Genomic DNA, 18,209 nt, shown 5'->3' with positions numbered 1-18,209 from the left:
CAGTGGGTGTACAGTATTGTGAGCTGTGATTGTGAGGGCAGTGGGTGTACAGTATTGTGAACTCTGACTGTGGTGGCAGTGGGTGTACAGTATTGTGAACTCTGACTGTGGTGGCAGTGGGTGTACAGTATTGTGAACTCTGATTGTTGTGGCAGTGGGTGTACAGTATTGTGAACTCTGACTGTGGTGGCAGTGGGTGTACAGTATTGTGAACTCTGATTGTGGTGGCAGTGGGTGTACAGTATTGTGAACTCTGACTGTGGTGGCAGTGGGTGTACAGTATTGTGAACTGTGATTATGGTGGCAGTGGGTGTACAGTATTGTGAACTCTGACTGTGGTGGCAGTGGGTGTACAGTATTGTGAGCTGTGATTATGGCGGCAGTGGGTGTACAGTATTGTGAGCTGTGATTGTGAGGGCAGTGGGTGTACAGTATTGTGAACTGTGACTGTGGTGACAGTCGGTGTACAGTATTGTGAACTCTGACTGTGGTGGCAGTGGGTGTACAGTATTGTGAACTGTGACTGTGGTGGCAGTGGGTGTACAGTATTGTGAACTCTGACTGTGGTGGCAGTGGGTGTACAGTATTGTGAACTGTGACTGTGGTGGCAGTGGGTGTACAGTATTGTGAACTCTGATTGTGGTGGCAGTGGGTGTACAGTATTGTGAACTCTGACTGTGGTGGCAGTGGGTGTACAGTATTGTGAATTGTGATTATGGTGGCAGTGGGTGTACAGTATTGTGAGCTGTGATTGTGGTGGCAGTGGGTGTACAGTATTGTGAACTGTGACTGTGGTGGCAGTGGGTGTACAGTATTGTGAACTGTGACTGTGGTGGCAGTGGGTGTACAGTATTGTGAACTGTGACTGTGGTGGCAGTGGGTGTACAGTATTGTGAGCTGTGATTGTGGTGGCAGTGGGTGTACAGTATTGTGAACTCTGACTGTGGTGGCAGTTGGCGTGTATGTTTATGTGTTCTAAAAACTATTGATATCATGGTAGTGATTCCATTGGAAGTGGTACTCTAATTTTATCAAGTTCCCTTGCTGCCAATTCACCAAATTTATACTATGGAGCAAAACCAGCAAAAATGGATAACTACATATTGCCAAGAATTATGAATTGTGCAGCTAGTATACTCTCATCAGCACTTTCCCTGATATTGGGGATAAGCCCATAGAGTCCAGCAATGCTAGAAGCTCATTGTCTTTGGAGTGATACCTCTAAATGGGGTAAAAGGCACTGCCATGAGAGGCTGCCCAACATCAGTTCCAATCAGACCTTCACCAGCTGTCAAACAGTGGAGACTTTGTCTGTCAGTGAGGCTACATTTGAACTCAATTCTGAAAGGTGAAAGAGTTTTCCGTCGGGCTAACTCAACCCTGGTGTGTTTATGTTGTTGAAACCGAACAAATCTTTTCAAAGAGTGCTCACCTTTGCAGTCTGTTGAGATGATGCCTTCACAATCCGAAGGACTCTGCCCCTCAAGGCCCGATTCTGCCTGTCACTCAGACATGCTCATTACACTTCTGATGCAGGTTGTCAGTTCTTAATTGGACCAATAGTTGAAACTGCCTCCCAGTAATGAAACTCCTCTTGGGGGAATGGGAGGGGGCCTATTCTTCGAGTCAATCATCTTAAACATACAAAATAGACCACTGCACCTCATCTCAGAGAAGCATAGCCATAGTTTAAGTTGAGAAGATTGGGCTAGTTCCCATTCCCATAATTATATGGATAGAAATTGTATATATATAGGATTAATTTTTTTTTCTCTGAACTGTTCATGTCTCTGGCTCCTTCCATTCAGTAATGCTAGATCTGTTTGTCCCTGCCTGCCCTACACCGCCACTTCTCCACTGCATGTAATTTGGTAATTTTATTGGTAAATTTGATTTACCAATATGGGATGGGATATGGGATGGGCAATAAATGCTGGCCTTGCCAGCGACGCCCACATCCCATGAACAAATTTTAAAAAAGATATACCTGTGAGTATTTGTGATGAATGTATTATTTTCGTACTTGTCATAGTTATACAACTCATGATTAATGGCCTAGTTACAGAGAGTGAATGGCCATTTTTCATAATCTTTCTCAAAGATCACTAACACATGAATACAATACCCTGGGCTTCCTTCTGTGCTGAGCGCACACCCTTGATAAAGTCAATGCTTCCTTCCCTCATTGACTACACGTGCTTTTCATAATCTGAACTTCCTCTCTTTTGATGTCAGGAGGATAAATTGTCAGCTCGAGACCAAGGGATTACTTTCTGCGTGTGAGAAGGGTCTTGTACCTCTTTTGCCAATATTAGCCAATGTATAGGATTCAGGAAAGCTGTTCCAGAATGGGACAAGGGTTTGAATTGCTTTATTCCTTTTTTCTGGTGTCAGTAATGCTTCTCATCTGTCTGACCTCTTCTAATGAAGAGCAGTCTAAAAGCCATATAGGCCACATTCTTCAGGCAAATGTTTCGACACCCGATCCACCGCCCTGTGATGACCAAGGGCGCGTTAGGAATGTAAACAGGGCGATGCAATAAAAATAACAACTCACTCAGACAAAACATAGGAGTCAAAGAGAGAAAGAAATAATAGGCAAGAAGGGGGATGAAAACTGTCAGAAAGGATCCTGCACTTGGATCTGAATGATGCAGTGAACTAAATAGGCTAAATGCCATTTCTTTAAATTTACCTTCTATAAAATAAAAAATAATTGATGCGATCATTTTGTTTATTGCAAATCACTGACCAGAAAGATATCCCTGTGCACCAACAGAATTTGATGGTGTTGGGCCAACCTCACAGATACCACAAGCACAACTCACAAGGCAAACAAATAAACCCTTAGTCTTAATGTGAGTTTACCAACGAGACCCAAAAATGTACGTTCAACCTTGACATTGATAAATTGATGCCCTTAATATCATCACACTCCCACTTCAAATCAAAATGGACCCCAAAGGTGGAACCCACACCCCAGTCTCCTTCAAACAGAGCCAGTTAAGAAAAGCACTCTCCTAACTGGTCAGTTTGGTTTGAACCATAAAAAAAACCCAAGCTTTAAAACAAAAAAATACATAAATTTTAGTCAGAAACTACCCGGCCTTGCTATATACATATGCAGACGTATGAAAATGACAGGCAGGAAAAGACCAGCTGGTCCATCAAGCCTGCCCCACACTCATGATGGCTGGAGCATTATAACTAGACACTTCCCCCACCCCCGAACCCCCTCTCTACCTTCACCCCCCCTCCTCCCCCAGCAGCCATGTAATCTCTTTGGAGAGACAAAAAAATACAGGGCCAATAAGGGGAAAAAAACTCAGCAAAATGCCTCTAGGACCCCCTCAGGCAATCGAAACCAGTCCAGGAGATCATAGTGGCCATGTGTGCGTTATCTGTTAATCCACGTACCTTCTATACGATGCGATATCTGCCCCAGCCAAGAACCAGTCCAGCTCCCTCTTGAAGGCATGCAGAGAATCAGCACCCACCTGAATATTTAGAGACAATGGGCATGATTTAACATGGAGGCGGGAAGGGGGGGGGAGGGGGGATGATAATCGGCCGTGAAACCCAGAAGGTAAGTTGGCGCATCGCAGTCTGCGATCGCGACCTTAATGAGGCGAATAAATTTTACATCCAGGCTTTATGCCGAGCAGCCAGCCTGATTGATAGTTTGGCTGGCTGTCAGATGGGAAGGCCGGGGATCAGAGACGAGGGAGGATAAGATTGTGGGCCGTGGAGGACATTGGGGGATAGGGAGGCTGATGCCAGGATGAGATTGGAGGTCGCACCAAGAGGAAGAAGAGATCGGAGGTCACTCCTAGAAGAAGAAGAGACCAGAGGTCACTCCTAGAGGAAGAAGAGATCGGAGGTCACTCCAAGAGGAAGAGATCGGAGGTCAGGTGAAGAGTTGGAGGTGGGAGAGAGGACACCATCTGGAGGGGGTTTCCAGAATCGGGGGTGGGGGAAAATCGGCCGATCGTGGGGTCATGTTGCACCAGATGAGCTTGATGGGCCAGGAAGAAGCACTCCTGCTCCTACAAGCAGTGTAATAAAGGCATTCACCTCATGGATCTGGCCCTTCCCGCTTGCTTTCACCTGACACGAATCAGAAGAGATGGGAAACGCAAACAGGAAAGTTTAAACTTGTCTTAATTTTGTAATACTCAAAAGATTAAGTACCTCATTTATTTCAATGAAGTAGCTGCCCCTTTAAATATTGGCCCGCCTGCTTTAAGTGGGGACGGGACTTCCGGGTTTCTGTTGTGCGCACGTCTGGGTCAAACCCTAAAGTGGGCGTGTTGGAGCCGGGATGCGGTCCCGCTCCAAAAATTAACTATTTTTACTGCCCACCCACCCCCAACCCACCCATTCTTGTGGGTTAAAATTATCCCCAATGCCCTTTTTTAAATTTTAACTTGTGGATAAAAACTGCAGTAACTTTTTGAAGTGTATTATTATTATCGTGATCCCTGGCCACATGTGACACAACTAGAACTGTTTTACAACTGTGCACACTTGAGCCCCAGTTTCTGTTTGTGTGTTGGCAGATGCTCATTTCTTCCCAGCTGCACTTTCTATACTTCTCTGGCTTGTTCCACTCTTGTGTGCATCTACCTTTCTTTATTTTGCTCTCTCTTCCTCATTGATCTGTTTATCATTTATTGCCTTCCATTTTGGTTTGATTTTACAGAGACCCTGGAGTCAATGGCAGATCTCACCATCACAGATTGTGCCCTTTTCCAATGCACCATGGCTTCAACAGCATCAACCCACCAAACATCCCGCTTCCGCTCAACATGGAACACCATAAAAATCATAGATCATCAAAAAATAAACCACTTACGGTGAAAGCGAAGGATGGCTGTATATGGACTCGTAATGGTGCAGAAGGAGATCACTTATGAGGTGCCTCGGGGGTCTGTTGCTGTTTTCAATGTGAAGAGATAATTTGGGAGCGAGGTCAGGAACAAAGCTGTCTGAAGAGAAAAAGAGAAAGAAAAGACTTGCATTTATATAGTGCCTTTCATGACCTCAGAATGTCCCAGTGTGCTTTATCATAGAATGGTTGCAGCACAGGAGGCGGCCATTTGGCCCATCGAGCCCGTGCCGATTCTTTGTAAGAGCAATCCAGTTAGTCCCATTCCCTCACTCTTTCTCCGTAGCCCTGTAATTTTTTTCCTTTCAAGTATTTATCCAATTCCTTTTTCGAAAGCCACGATTGAATCTGCTTCCACCACCCTTTCAGGCAGCGCATTCCAGGTCATAACTACTCGCTGCGTAAAAAAAGTTTTTCCTCATGTCGCCTTTGGTTCTTTTGCCAATCACCTTAAATCTGTGACCTCTGGTCCTCAACCTTTCTGCCAATGGGAACAGTTTCTCTTTATTTACTTTACCTAAACCCTTAATGATTTTGAACACTTTTATCAAATCTCCTCTTAACCTTCTCTGCTCTGAGGAGAACAACCCCAGCTTCTCCAGTCTATCCACGTAACTGAAGTCCCTCATCCCTGGAACCATTCTAGTAATTCTTTTCTGTACCCTCTCTAAGGCCTTCACATCCTTCCTAAAGTGCGGTGCCCAGAATTGGACACAATACTCCAGCTGTGGCCGAACCAGTGTTTCATAAAGGTTCAACATAACTTCCTAGCTTTTGTACTCTATGCCTCTATTTATAAATTTACAAGCTTTCGGAGGCTTCCTCCTTCGTCAGGTAAATGGTTGCAGCACAGGAGGCGGCCATTTTGACGAAGGAGGAAGCCTCCGAAAGCTTGTAGATTTCAAATAAAAATTGTTGGACTAGAACTTGGTGTTGTAAAATTGTTTACAATTGTCAACCCCAGTCCATCACCAGCATCTCCACCTCTATTTATAAAGCCCAGGATCCCGTATGCTTTTTTAACCGCTTTCTCTTCCTGTCCTGCCACCTTCAAAGATTTGTGCACATTTACCCCCAGTTCTCTCTGTTCCTGCATGCCCTTTAGAATAGTACCATTTAGTTTATATTGCCTCTCCTCATTTTTCCTGTCAAAATGTATCACTTTGCACTTCTCTGCATTAAATTTCATCTGCCATGTGTTCACCCATTCCATCAGCCTGTCTGTGTTTTCTTGAAGTCTATCACTATCCTCCTCACTGTTTACTACACTTCCAAGCTTTGTGTCATCTGCAAATTTTGAAATTGTGCCCTGTAAACCCAAGTCCAAATCATTAATATATATCAAAAAAAACAGTGGTCCTAGTACTGACCCTTGGGGAACACCACTGTACACCTTCCTCCAGTCTGAAAAACAACTGTTCACCACTACTCTCTGTTTCCTGTCACTGTGGAACACCAGATATACCTTCCTCCAATTCGATAAACAACCGTTCACCACTACTCTCTGCTTCCTGTTACTTAGCCAATTTCATATCCATGCTGCTACTGCCCCTTTTATTCCACGTGCTTCAATTTTGCTGACAAGCCTACTATGTGGCACTCTATCAAACGCCTTTTGAAAGTCCATATACACAACATCAACCGCATTGCCCTCATCGACCCTCTCTGTTACCTCATCAAAAAACTCGATCAAGTTAGTTAAACACGATTTGCCTTTAACAAATCTGTCCTGGCTTTCCTTTATTACTCCACACTTGTCCAAGTGACTATTAATTTTGTCATTTCTAAAAACTTCCCCACCACCGAGATTAAACTGACTGCCCTGTAGTTGCTGAGTTTATCCTTACACCCTTTTTTGAACAAAGGTGTAACATTTGCAATTCTCCAGTCCTCTGGCACATCCCTGTATCTAAGGAGGTTTGGAAGATTATTGCCAACACCTCTGCAATTCGCACTCTCACTTCCCTCAGCAAACTAGGATGCATCCCATCCGGTCCGGGTGACTTATCTACTTTTTTTTATTTGTTCATGGGATGTGGGCTTCGCTGGCAAGGCCAGCATTTATTGCCCATCCCTAATGATGATCTACTTTAAGTACAGCCAGCCTTTCTAGTACCACTTCTTTGTCATTTTTTAGACCATCCAGTATCTCAACTATCTCCTCTTTTACTGTGACTTTGGCAGCATCTTCTTCCTTGGTAAAGACAGATGCAAAGTACTCATTTAGTACCTCAGCCATGCCCTCTGCCTCCATGTTTAGATCTCCTTTTCGGTCCCCAATCAGCCCCACCCCTCCTCTTACTACCCGTTTACTATTTTTATGCCTATAGAAGACTTTTGGATTCCCTTTTAGAAGGGAGCCAGAATATTCTCATACTCCCCTCTTATTTCGTTTCTCACTTCTCATCAGTACTTTCTATATTCAGCCTGGTTCTCACTTGTGTTATCAACCTGACATCTGTCATACGCCCCCTTTTTCTGCTTCATCTTACTCTCTATCTCTTTCGTCATCCAGAGAGCTCTGGCTTTGGTTGCCCTACCTTTCCCCCTCGTGGGAATGTACCTAGACTGTACCCGAACCATCTCCTCTTTAAAGGCCGCCCATTGTTCTATTACAGTTTTGACTGCCAATCTTTGATTCCAATTTACTCGGGCCAGATCCATTCGCATCCCACTGAAATTGGCCCTCCTCCAATTAAATATTTTTACTCTAGATTCCTCCTTGTCATTTTCCATAATTTCTTTTTTTATTTGTTCATGGGATGTGGGCGTCGCTGACAAGGCCAGCATTTATTGCCCATCCCTGCCTTTGAGAAGGTGGTGGTGAGCCACCTTGAACCGCTGCAGTCCGTGTGGTGAAGGTTCTCCCACAGTGCTGTTAGGAAGGGAGTTCTAGGATTTTGACCCAGTGACAATGAAGGAACGGCGATATATTTCCAAGTCGGGATGGTGTGTCACTTGGAGGGGAACGTTCAGGTGGTGTTATTCCCATGTGCATGCTGCTCTTGTCCTTCCAGGTGGTAGAAGTCGCGGGTTTGGGAGGTGCTGTCAAAGAAGCCTTGGTGAGATGCTGCAGTGCATCCTGTAGATGATACACACTGCAGCCACGGTGCGCCGGTGGTGAAGGGAGTGAATGTTTAGGGTGGTGGATGGGGTGTCAATCAAGCGGGCTGCTTTGTCCTGGATGGTGTCGAGCTTCTTGAGTATTGATGGAGTTGCATTCATCCAGGCAAGTGGAGAGTATTCCATCACACTCCTGACCTGTGCCTTGTAGATGGTGGAAAGGCTTTGGGGAGTCAGAGGTGAGTCACTCGCTGCAGAATACCCTGCCTCTGACCTGCTCTTGTAGCCACAGTATTTATGTGGCTGGTCCAGTTAAGTTTCTGGTCAATGGTGACCCCCAGGATGTTGATGGTGGGGGATTCGGTGATGGTAATGCCGTTGAATGTCAAGGGGAGGTGGTTAGACTCTCTCTTGTTGGAGATGGTCATTGCCTGGCACTTGTCTGGCACGAATGTTACTTGCCACTTATTAGCTCAAGCCTGGATGTTGTCCAGGTCTTGCTGCATGCGGGCACGGACTGCTTCATTATCTGAGGGGTTGTGAATGGAACTGAACACTGTGGAATCGTCAGCGAATATCCCCATTTCTGACCTTATGATGGAGGGAAGGTCATTGATGAAGCAGCTGAAGATGGTTGGGTCTAGGACACTGCCCTGAGGAACTCCTGCAGCAATGTCCTGGGGCTGAGATGATTAGCCTCTAAACCTTATGATATTATGATCACTAATTGTTTTACAACCAATGAAATACTTTTGAAGTGTAGTCACTATTGTATTGTAGGAAATGCGGCAGCCAATTTATGCACAGCAAGATCCCACAAACAACAATGTGATAATGACCAATAATCTGTTTTCTTGTTGAGTGATATTGGTTACGGGATGAATATTGGCCAGTTCACCGGTGATAACTCCCCTGCTCTTCTTCAAAATAGTTCCATAGGATCTTTTATGTCTACCTGAAAGGGAAATCGGTGCGTCAGTTTAACATCTCATCCAAAAGACGGCACCTCCTAATAATGAGCTTGATACAGTCACAAACTCTATAACGGAAAGACAGGGGCGGGGGGGGCGGCGGGGGTGCAATTGATAAAGACTTAAGGTTGGAAGAGGGAAAATGTATAGAGAATTTAGGTTTAATTCTTTCACAAAGAGGGTGGTGAATGTTTGGAATGGTCTGCCTGGGGAGACAGTTGAGACGGCCAGTGTTGGTAAATCCAAAAGGAAGTAGAATGGATATTTGGTGAGGGAATAATCTAAGAGGTACAAAAGACGGAGTAATATGTGATATTTTCCAGATTCTGGGACTGGCCTGATTGATTTTGTTTTGGTCCCCAACCACTTTCTTGTCTCCCATCACCCACATCCCCTACCCTCCTTCAAAACCTTTTCTTACTGCATCTGCCGCTGGAAGAAAAATCTCCTGCCAAGTTGCTTCCAACCAAACTCTGAAACTCCCAAATGCTTTTGTGGCTCTTCATTCTTTACAGCTGGTGATTTTCTCAACGGTTCCCTTACCTCTGCCTTTGACAACCTTGACCCGGAAAATGTTTCAGTGTCTCCACCCTATTGTTTTTCCGGTTCGGCCAAAATCTTCACTCCTTCAAATCCAAGGGGTGCAAACTTGACTGTATTTGGTGCACAACAGCCTTAGGCATCCATCGAGCTCTAAAGGGCCTCGCTCTCCTCAGCCAAAACACCCTCTATTGTAGGACTATCCTGGAAAGCAAAGATAACCCCAATTCCATCCCCCTCCTTTGCCGCTGTCTCAGGTTAAACAAGACTGTTTGCAACCTCAGTGTCCTGTTTGACCCTGAGCTGAGCTTCCAACCCCATACCCTCACTGTCACAAAGACTGCCTACTTCTATCTCTGTAAGATCATCTACCTCTGCCCCTGCCTCAACTCATCTGCTGCTGAAACTCTCATTCATGCCTTATCACCTCCAGACTCAATTACTCTAATGCTTTTCTTGCCCATCTCCCATCCACCACCCTTTGTAAATGTCAGCTCATTCAATATTCTACTGTCATATGCTATCCTGCACCATGCTGCTCGCCTATTACCCCATCCTCTCTGACCAACATAGTGTGAGTTTCTCTGAGTTTAACCTTCTCAGGGCCTATGCCTGTAATCCTGTATAATATGGAGATACCCAATGACCTTGGGTACCTCTGATGCCCTTTGTTAACTCTGAAGTAGTGTGTAACTATGGGTAACAGTTAGGCACTCTGTAAGCCTGTGCAACTCGCAAATGCTCTGTAACCCTAGGTAAGTGTTAGATACCCTGAAACTTTGGGTAATTGTTAGCTACCTTGCAACCGTGGGTAAATGTGAGCTACCCTGTGCCCCAGGGTTATTTTGACATGTTCAGCATAGCTCCATAACTATTACACATTACCACCTGCGGGCTGGGGTTTATCTGAATATTACATCAGAATAGTCATTACCCTTGCAGAACTCACTTTCACCTGATTTCCATAATTTACAGGAGTCATCTTTGTCTATACATAGAAAAGTTGCTGACCGCATACATTTCCAGTCTGTTACACCTCCGACACCACTATCACACTTTGGTCTCATACTTTGGTGTCACACTTTCTCACATAAAAAATTTCTTGCATTTGATTGACTTAAATTTCACATGAATAAAACAGCAACAAATCAAAATTCTGCACCAATGGCCAATGGGAAAAATCTACCAATAAAAGAGCAGAAACCGAACCAATCGAATCAATCAAAAAAAAATTCCTTTTGGCCAGAACAAAGCAGAATTAACAGAAGCACTAAACGTCTACCAGTAAAAAAGGCAAAAATGGGACCTTTGAAATTGTGTTTTCCACAAACCTTTCCTCCACCATTTTTCTTTCTCGCAATATCTAATATCTAGGGCTTAAAATAAGGTTGCTAACACAATAAAAAATACACAAAATTAAAAATTTCACATCAACATGATTAAACTTACCAATAAAATTGTGCTTTGTGTCTTTCACTACCTTCATTAATATTATTCACACAGGCCTCAATCCCTTTCAAAACTTGGAAGTGTAGTGAACAGTGAGGAGGATAGCAGTAGACTTCAAGAGGACATGCAGGCTGGTGGAATGGGCGGACACATGGCAGATGAAATTTAACGCAGAAAAGTGTGAAGTGATACATTTTGGTAGGATGAACGAGGAGAGGCAATATAAGCTAAAGGGTACAATTCTAAAATGGGTGCAGGAACAGAGAGATCTGGGGGTATAAGTACACAGATCGTTGAAGGCGGCAGGGCAGAGAAAGCACACGGGATCCTGGTCTTTATAAATAGAGGCATAGAGTACAAAAGTATGGAAGTCAAGATGAATCTTTATAAAACACTGGTTCAGCCACAACTGGAGTATTGTGTCCAGTTCTGGGCACTGCACTTTAGGAGGGACATGAAGGTCTTAGAGAGGGTGCAGAGGAGATTTACTAGAATGATTCCAGAAATGAGGGACTTCAGTTATACGGATATACTGGAGAAGCTGAGGTTGTTCTCCTTAGAGTAGAGGAGGTTGAGAGGAGATTTGATAGAGGTATTCAAAATCATGAAGAGTCTAGACAGAGTAGATAGAGAGAAACTGTTCCCATTGGCAGAAGAGTCAAGAACCAGAGGACAGAGATTCAAGGTGATTGGCAAAAGAACCAAAGGCAACATTAGGAAATTATATAACAAAGATTATGATCTGAAATGCGCTGCCTGAGGGAGTGGTGAAGGCAGATTTAATCGTGGCTTTCAAAAGGGAATTGAATAAGTACTTGAAGGAAAAAATAGGGCAGGGGAGTGGGACTAGCTGGATTGCTCTTGCAGAGAGCCGGCACGTTTTCAGTGGGCCGAATGGCCTCCTTCCATGCTGGAACCACATTCTAAGATTCTAAAGGCCTACAATTACCAGGATGTTACAATCTGAGCATGTGCAGTGTGAAGCACATCCCAGCATGCATCATTCCACTTCTCTCAGTGTAACAATTGAAAACATGTCGTTCCTCAGACTATAACAGTACTTGTGTTTGTTTTCAATGATTTCTAAACAAGCTCGACTGTGAATCTTCAAATTTTTTTTAATGTCAGGTTTCACAGGAAAACTATTTACCAGTGCTTATTTTTTCTTTTCAATTCAGAGAGAAAGGTTGTTCAGTAACAGGCAGACAGACAGAGAGTGATGATGAGAATGCCTGTGTTCTATTTTGTTTATATTGACAATTCAAAAACAATCACTGTTCACAGAAAGCTTTATTTTTCTTAGTGTAAAACCCAAACTGTGTCCTTTTTTTCCAGGTGATCTTCTTGCGATGTATCTTGGACTTCAAACGGGGTAAGAGATAAAAATGGAGTATTTAACTACATGAATATATTATAGTCAAAGCCACTGATTTATAGTCCTCATGGTAAAATAGACAGAATCATGGAACTGATATCCAAAACCCTGGTAATAATCTCAGAATACCATGTTACAAAAATACAATAACTTAATTCGCTCACCATAAACCAGATGATTTGGTTGTGCATTTCAAGGCGAAACACTCCTGTTATAGAACTGTATATCTACCATCTGATTCACAGCTAGAAACATCACGGGAAATCCACTATCCATAACAGCTAGGATATTACTCTATGGTAGTTAAATCACCGTAAGTGTGACCATATGGGGCTTCTGGCCACCCAAAGGGCTCAATTTTCGCACCCCCGATCAGGTGCGTTCGTGGTGGGCGGGGGGGGGCTATGAAAATCGGGGATTCCCGGGGTGGGTCTTGAGCCCGGCTCCAACCCCCCCACTTCCGGGTTCCCCAGTGACGCGCTGACATGCGCGCGCAGCCCCCGCATGTGGGTCTCCCGCCGGCAATTAAAGCCAGCGGGGTGCCACTTAAAGTAATTATTTAAGTATTTCAGGTCTTTTAGAGACCTGATCAACATGATATTTTAGGAGGGTTGGGATGTTGCAAACAACTGGGATTGTTTTCCGTACTGGGGGAAACACTCCCAATTCAAATGGACATGTTGCAGCCTTCTGCCTGTTGCAGCTGCAAAGGTCCATTTGACAGGTGAGGGGGGAGACCCTCACTCGTTGCAGGAGGCCACTCTGTCACTTTGGACAAAGTTTGGCCTCCACCACCCTCCTCCGAACAATAAAAGTCACCAACTTGCACACTTACCCCGGGGTCCAGACACATGTACCTACCTTGCGGACCCCCTCAAATGTACATCTTCCGGATGGGGGCCGCCGTAGCTGCTGTCATGACCTCCTCGGAGGACGAACAGCATCACCAGCCTCACCGGCCACGCTGTCCACCTCTGACACATGGAGCTCCACAACACAGTGCTGTGACACATCCACCTGCACAGCAGGAGGGAGGGCAACCGCAGAGAGAGATGCGTCGCAGAAGGCACTACCCTCGCCACAGGGTCTACAGACCGAGGCTCAGCTTCCTGGACCTCTCTGAGGAGCAGTGCACACGGAGGCTCAGAGTCACTCGACATGTAGTCGTGGACATCTGCAGCCTCCTTCATGCCGAGCTGCTCCCGGCTGGCCCGAGCACCATCTTCTTACCTGTCGCTGTCAAAGTCACCACTGCCCTCAACAAATTCTCCTCCGCATCCTTCCAGGGTGCCACCGGGGACATCGCCGACGTCTCTCAGTCGTCTGCACAAAAAAGCCCTGCAAATACACCTACACCCACTCTGCAGTGACACAATGGGTGGCATCAGTTGTGGGTCTTCATAGTGATCCTCAGGAAAGGGCATTATTGCACAAACCAGACAAGATTCGCGAAGACATGGCAGGAGTGGTGACAATATAATATGTTATGTGAGTTAATCAGAAATTAAATATAGGTAAAAACCATGACAAACCCTTCAACACCCTTGTGCATCCCCTTCATGCTCACGACACGTTTGTCTTACGCTTCCTACTGCACATATGTGATGCATGCCCTGTGGCAGGCTGAGTGGCAGGTTGAGTGAGGCTGACCATGAAGGAGATGCATGAGAGGGTGAGTATGAGATAGAGCCATGAGATTGTATGAGGATTGGGTTGAGTGGCAGTGGTGGGATGAGTACTGGTGAGGTGAGTAAGTGCAGGTAAGATGAGGATGAGCTTTGAGTGGGTGTGAGGAGTGATGTGATAGAGTAGTGTTGGCAGTGCAGAATGAGATGTGGGATGGGGGCGGTGATGTAGCAGACGGAGGGGAGGGGAATGAGTAAGTGTACTCACTTCGGCTGACTTACTTATGTCATTGAAGCGCCTCCTGCACTGTATGCAGGTGGGTGATATGTTGGTGGTGCAGGTGACCTCCTCTGCCACCTCGGGCCAGGCCTTCTTGGTGGCAGAGGCAGGCCGCTTCCTCCCGCCCGCCGGGGGGAAGATCTCTGTCCTCCCCCTCCTCCTCACCCCATGTATTGATACCTGGAGTAAGGCATCATTAAACCTGGGAGCAGCCTTCCCCCTGGGCTGCTCCATGCTGTAATTTTTCCAATTTCCTGCAGCATCAGTCAGTGGAGGACTGCCCCTTTAAATAGGGCTCCTCCAGGTGATAGCCTACGCTGTGCATGCGCAGTCCTCCCGCTACGCAGCTTTCCAGCGGGAAACCCGGAAGCACAGGTAAGTGGCTCCAATTAGGCTGCGATTCCGCGCGGAGCACCCCGATTTCACCGGGCGCGTTACCCACGTGCCCAGTCGACCCCCCGCTGCGAACCCACCGCCCTCCTCATATCGGGCCCAATGACCCAGGCAAATTTCCTGGGTTTGGCCATGTTACTATGTTAGGCTAACAGTGGGATTCCTGTTTATACCAGGTACATCCCATCTCAGGAAGCGAGGTGGAGGACGAAGAAGTGCCCGCAGCAAAATGTAAAATTCCCATGGGGGAAGAAACGAATCAATCGCCCTGCAATTGATATACTCCTTCGGGGAAGATTTAAACTTTAAAGGATATTCTGCCAGCCCTTAGGGGGCAAGATTTTAAATGGGAAAAACTTGTGGGGTTGCGGGGGAGGGCAGTAAAAATTTTAAATATCTAAAACCCGCCCCCAACCCGCCCACTTCCAGGTTTAACGGAGGTGAGACGAGGGGCGGGTGACCAACCCGCTCTCAGGAGGCGGGACGGTCACTAAAATCTTTCAAGGAGGCTGCGGGCCTCCATTTTTACAAGTTTTTTGTTTATAACCCTAGGGGCCGGGATTCCCAGGCCTTCTATTTCATGCCACGTGAGAGGAGGCGAGAAGGCCCGAAACTGTAGGTAAGTGCCTTTATAGCACAGCCTGTGGGCCCGGAGGAGCAGGAGTGCTTCCCCCAGGCCCAACAAGCCTACCTGCAGCGACCCTACAAACGCAATTGACCGACCGCTCCCACGATCTCCGACACTCTCCCCCACAATCTCCGACCCCGGACCCCCGACCCCCCTCCGACGACTGACCCCCAAGTGACCCTTGATGACTGACCCCACATGACCCCCGATGACTGACCCCCCTGTTGACTGATCCCCGATGTCTGATCTCCCTCAATGATTGAGCCCCCTGATGACTAAGCCCACCAATGACTGATCCCCCGCGTGACCCCTCACCCCCCAATCACCTCCATGACTGAGCTCCCCAATGACTGACCCGCCGATGACCCCGCCCCGCCCCCGATGACCACCGATGACCGAGCCCCGCCCCCCCGATGACCCCTGACCCTCCCCACCCCCACCCCCCATCTAACACTTATCTTTTCACTTCCTCGCCCTGGCTGCTCTCTCATCCGACTGAGACCAGCTTGTCAATCAGGCCAGCCTGTCGAGCGGGAAACATACACACAAAAAAAGACGTCCTTACGTCAAAATCGTAATGACGTCCAGGTAACCAGTACTTACAGGTTTCCCATCAAGAATTCTACCCCCCCTCCAGGCCCCTTCCTGGTTCCCCAATAAAATCATGCCCCAGATGTTAGTAAGTAAAATGTTAGAATCTGTAATTAAGGACGAAGTAACAGGGAACCTAGAAATTCATAACATGATTAGGCAGAGTCAACACAGTTTTATGAACAGTAGTTGTACAGTTGAACAGAGTATTAATCAAGAAATAAGAGGAGTAATGCAATAATCGTGGGGGACTTTAATCTTCCTATAGACTGAGCAAATCAAATTGGTGAAAGTAGTTTGGAGGATGAATGCATTGAAGACAGTTTCCTAGAACAATACATCGTGGAACCAACCAGGGAACAGGTTATTTTAGATCTTGTCTTGTGCAATGAGACAGGGTTAATTAGTAATCTCGTAGTAAGGTATTCTCTGGGAAAGAGTGATCACAATATGATAGAATTTCACATTGAGTTCGAGAGTGATGTACTTAAGTCCGAAACGAGAGTCTTAAACTTAAACAAAGCCAATTACATCGGTATGAGGGCGAGTTGGCTAAGGTTGATTGGAAAATTATGTTAAAAAAGATATGATGGTAGATAAGAAATGGTGAACATTTAAAGAAATATTTCATAATTCTCAACAAATATACATTCCATTGAGGAATAAAAGCTCCACGGGAAAAGTGATCCATCCATGGCTAACTAAAAAAGTTAAGGGTAGTATTAGATTAAAAGTGGCTTATGATGTTGCCAAGAAGAATAGTAAGCCTGAGAATTGGGGGGGGCTTTAGAAACCAGCAAAGGATGACCAAAAAATTGCTAAAGAGGGAGAAAATAGAATATGAGAGAAAACTAGCAAGAAATATAAAAACAGATTGTAAGAGCTTCGACAAGTACGTAAAAAGGAAGAGAGTAGGAAAAGTAAATGTGGGTCCCTTAAAGGCGAAGAAGGAGAAATTATAATGGAGAATAAGGAAATGATTGAGCCGTTAAACATATTTTTTGCAGCTGTCTTCACAGTAGGAGACACAAAAAACATACCAGAAATAGTGGGGAACCAAGGGTCTAATGAAAGTGAGGAACTTAAAGTAATTAATATTAGTAAAGAAAAAGTACTGGAGAAATTAATGGGACTAAAACCTGACAAATCCCCTGGACCTGATGGCCTACATCCTAAGGTTCTAAAAGAGATGGCTGTAGAAATAATGGATGCATTGGCTGTGATCTGCTAAAATTCCCTAGATTCTAGAACGGTCCCAATGGATTGGAAGGTAGCAAATGTAACCCTGTTATTCAAGAAAGGAGGGAGAGGGAAAACAGGGAACTTCAGGCCAGTTAGCCTGACATCAGTAGTCGGGAAAATGCAGGAATGTATTATTAAGGATGTGGCAACGGAGCATTCAGAACATTATAATATGATTAGGCAGAGTCAACATGGTTTTATGAAAGGGAAATCATGTTTGACAAACCTATTAGAGTTTTTGTGGAAGTAACTAGCAGGGTAGATAAAGGGGAACCAGTAGTATATTTGGATTTTCAAAAGGCATTCGATAAGGTGCCACACAAGAGGTTGTTACTCAAGATAAGGGCTCGTGGGGCTGGGGGTAATATATCAGCATGGATAGAGGATTGGTTAACGGACAGAAAACAGAGAGTAGGAATAAATGGGTCATTTTCGTGTTGGGAGGCTGTAACTAGTGGGGTGCCGCAGTGCTTGGGCCTCAGCTATTGAAATCTATATTAATGACTTGGATGAAGGGACTGAGTGTAATGTATCCAAGTTTGCTGATATTACAAAGCTAGGTGGGAAAGTAAGCTGTGAGGAGGACATAAAGAGTCTGCAATGGGATATCGACAGGTTGTGAGTGGGCAAGAAGGTGGCAGATGGAGTATAATGTGGAGAAATGTGAGGTTATTCACTTTGGTAGGAAGAATAGAAAAATAGAATATTTTTTGAATGGTGAGAAACTATTAAATGTTGGTGTCCAGGGAGATTTTGGTGTCCTTGTATGAGAAATGCAGAAAGTTAACATGCAGGTACTGCCAGCAATTAAGAAACCAAATGGTATGTTGGCCTTTATTGCAAGGGGGTTGGAGTACAAGAGTAAGGAAGTCTTGCCGCAATTGTATAGGGCTTTGGTGAGACCGCATCTGGAGTACTGTGTACAGTTTTGTTCTCCTTACTTAAGGAAGGATATATTTGCCTTAGAGGGGGTGCAACGAAGGTTCACTAGATTGATTCCTGGGATGAGAGGGTTGTCTTATGAGAAGAGATTGAGTAGAATGGGCCTATACTAGGAACATAGGAACAGGAGTAGGCCATTCAGCCCCTCGAGCCCGCTCCGCCATTTGATGAGATCATGGCTGATCTGTGATCTAACTCCATATACCTGCCTTTGGCCCATAT

At 45.4% G+C, this 18,209-nt stretch overlaps 1 long non-coding RNA gene across 1 annotated transcript in view; it reads left to right on the top strand.

Annotated features, from left to right (window-relative positions):
• LOC137332175 (uncharacterized) overlaps positions 1–12,284 on the top strand; it is a 39,006-nt gene extending 26,722 nt beyond the window's left edge. Inside the window, exons 3-4 of the long non-coding RNA XR_010965609.1 lie at positions 4,703–4,917; positions 12,247–12,284. This is a non-coding gene — a long non-coding RNA (uncharacterized lncRNA). The remainder of the gene's footprint in view (positions 1–4,702; positions 4,918–12,246) is intronic.
• The last annotated feature ends 5,925 nt before the right edge of the window (positions 12,285–18,209 follow it).

This window comes from Heptranchias perlo, chromosome 14 (assembly GCF_035084215.1).
Source record: "Heptranchias perlo isolate sHepPer1 chromosome 14, sHepPer1.hap1, whole genome shotgun sequence".
Taxonomy (NCBI): domain Eukaryota; kingdom Metazoa; phylum Chordata; class Chondrichthyes; order Hexanchiformes; family Hexanchidae; genus Heptranchias; species Heptranchias perlo.
Note: the sequence above shows the minus strand (reverse complement) of the source record. Positions and strands in the feature narration are given on the sequence as shown.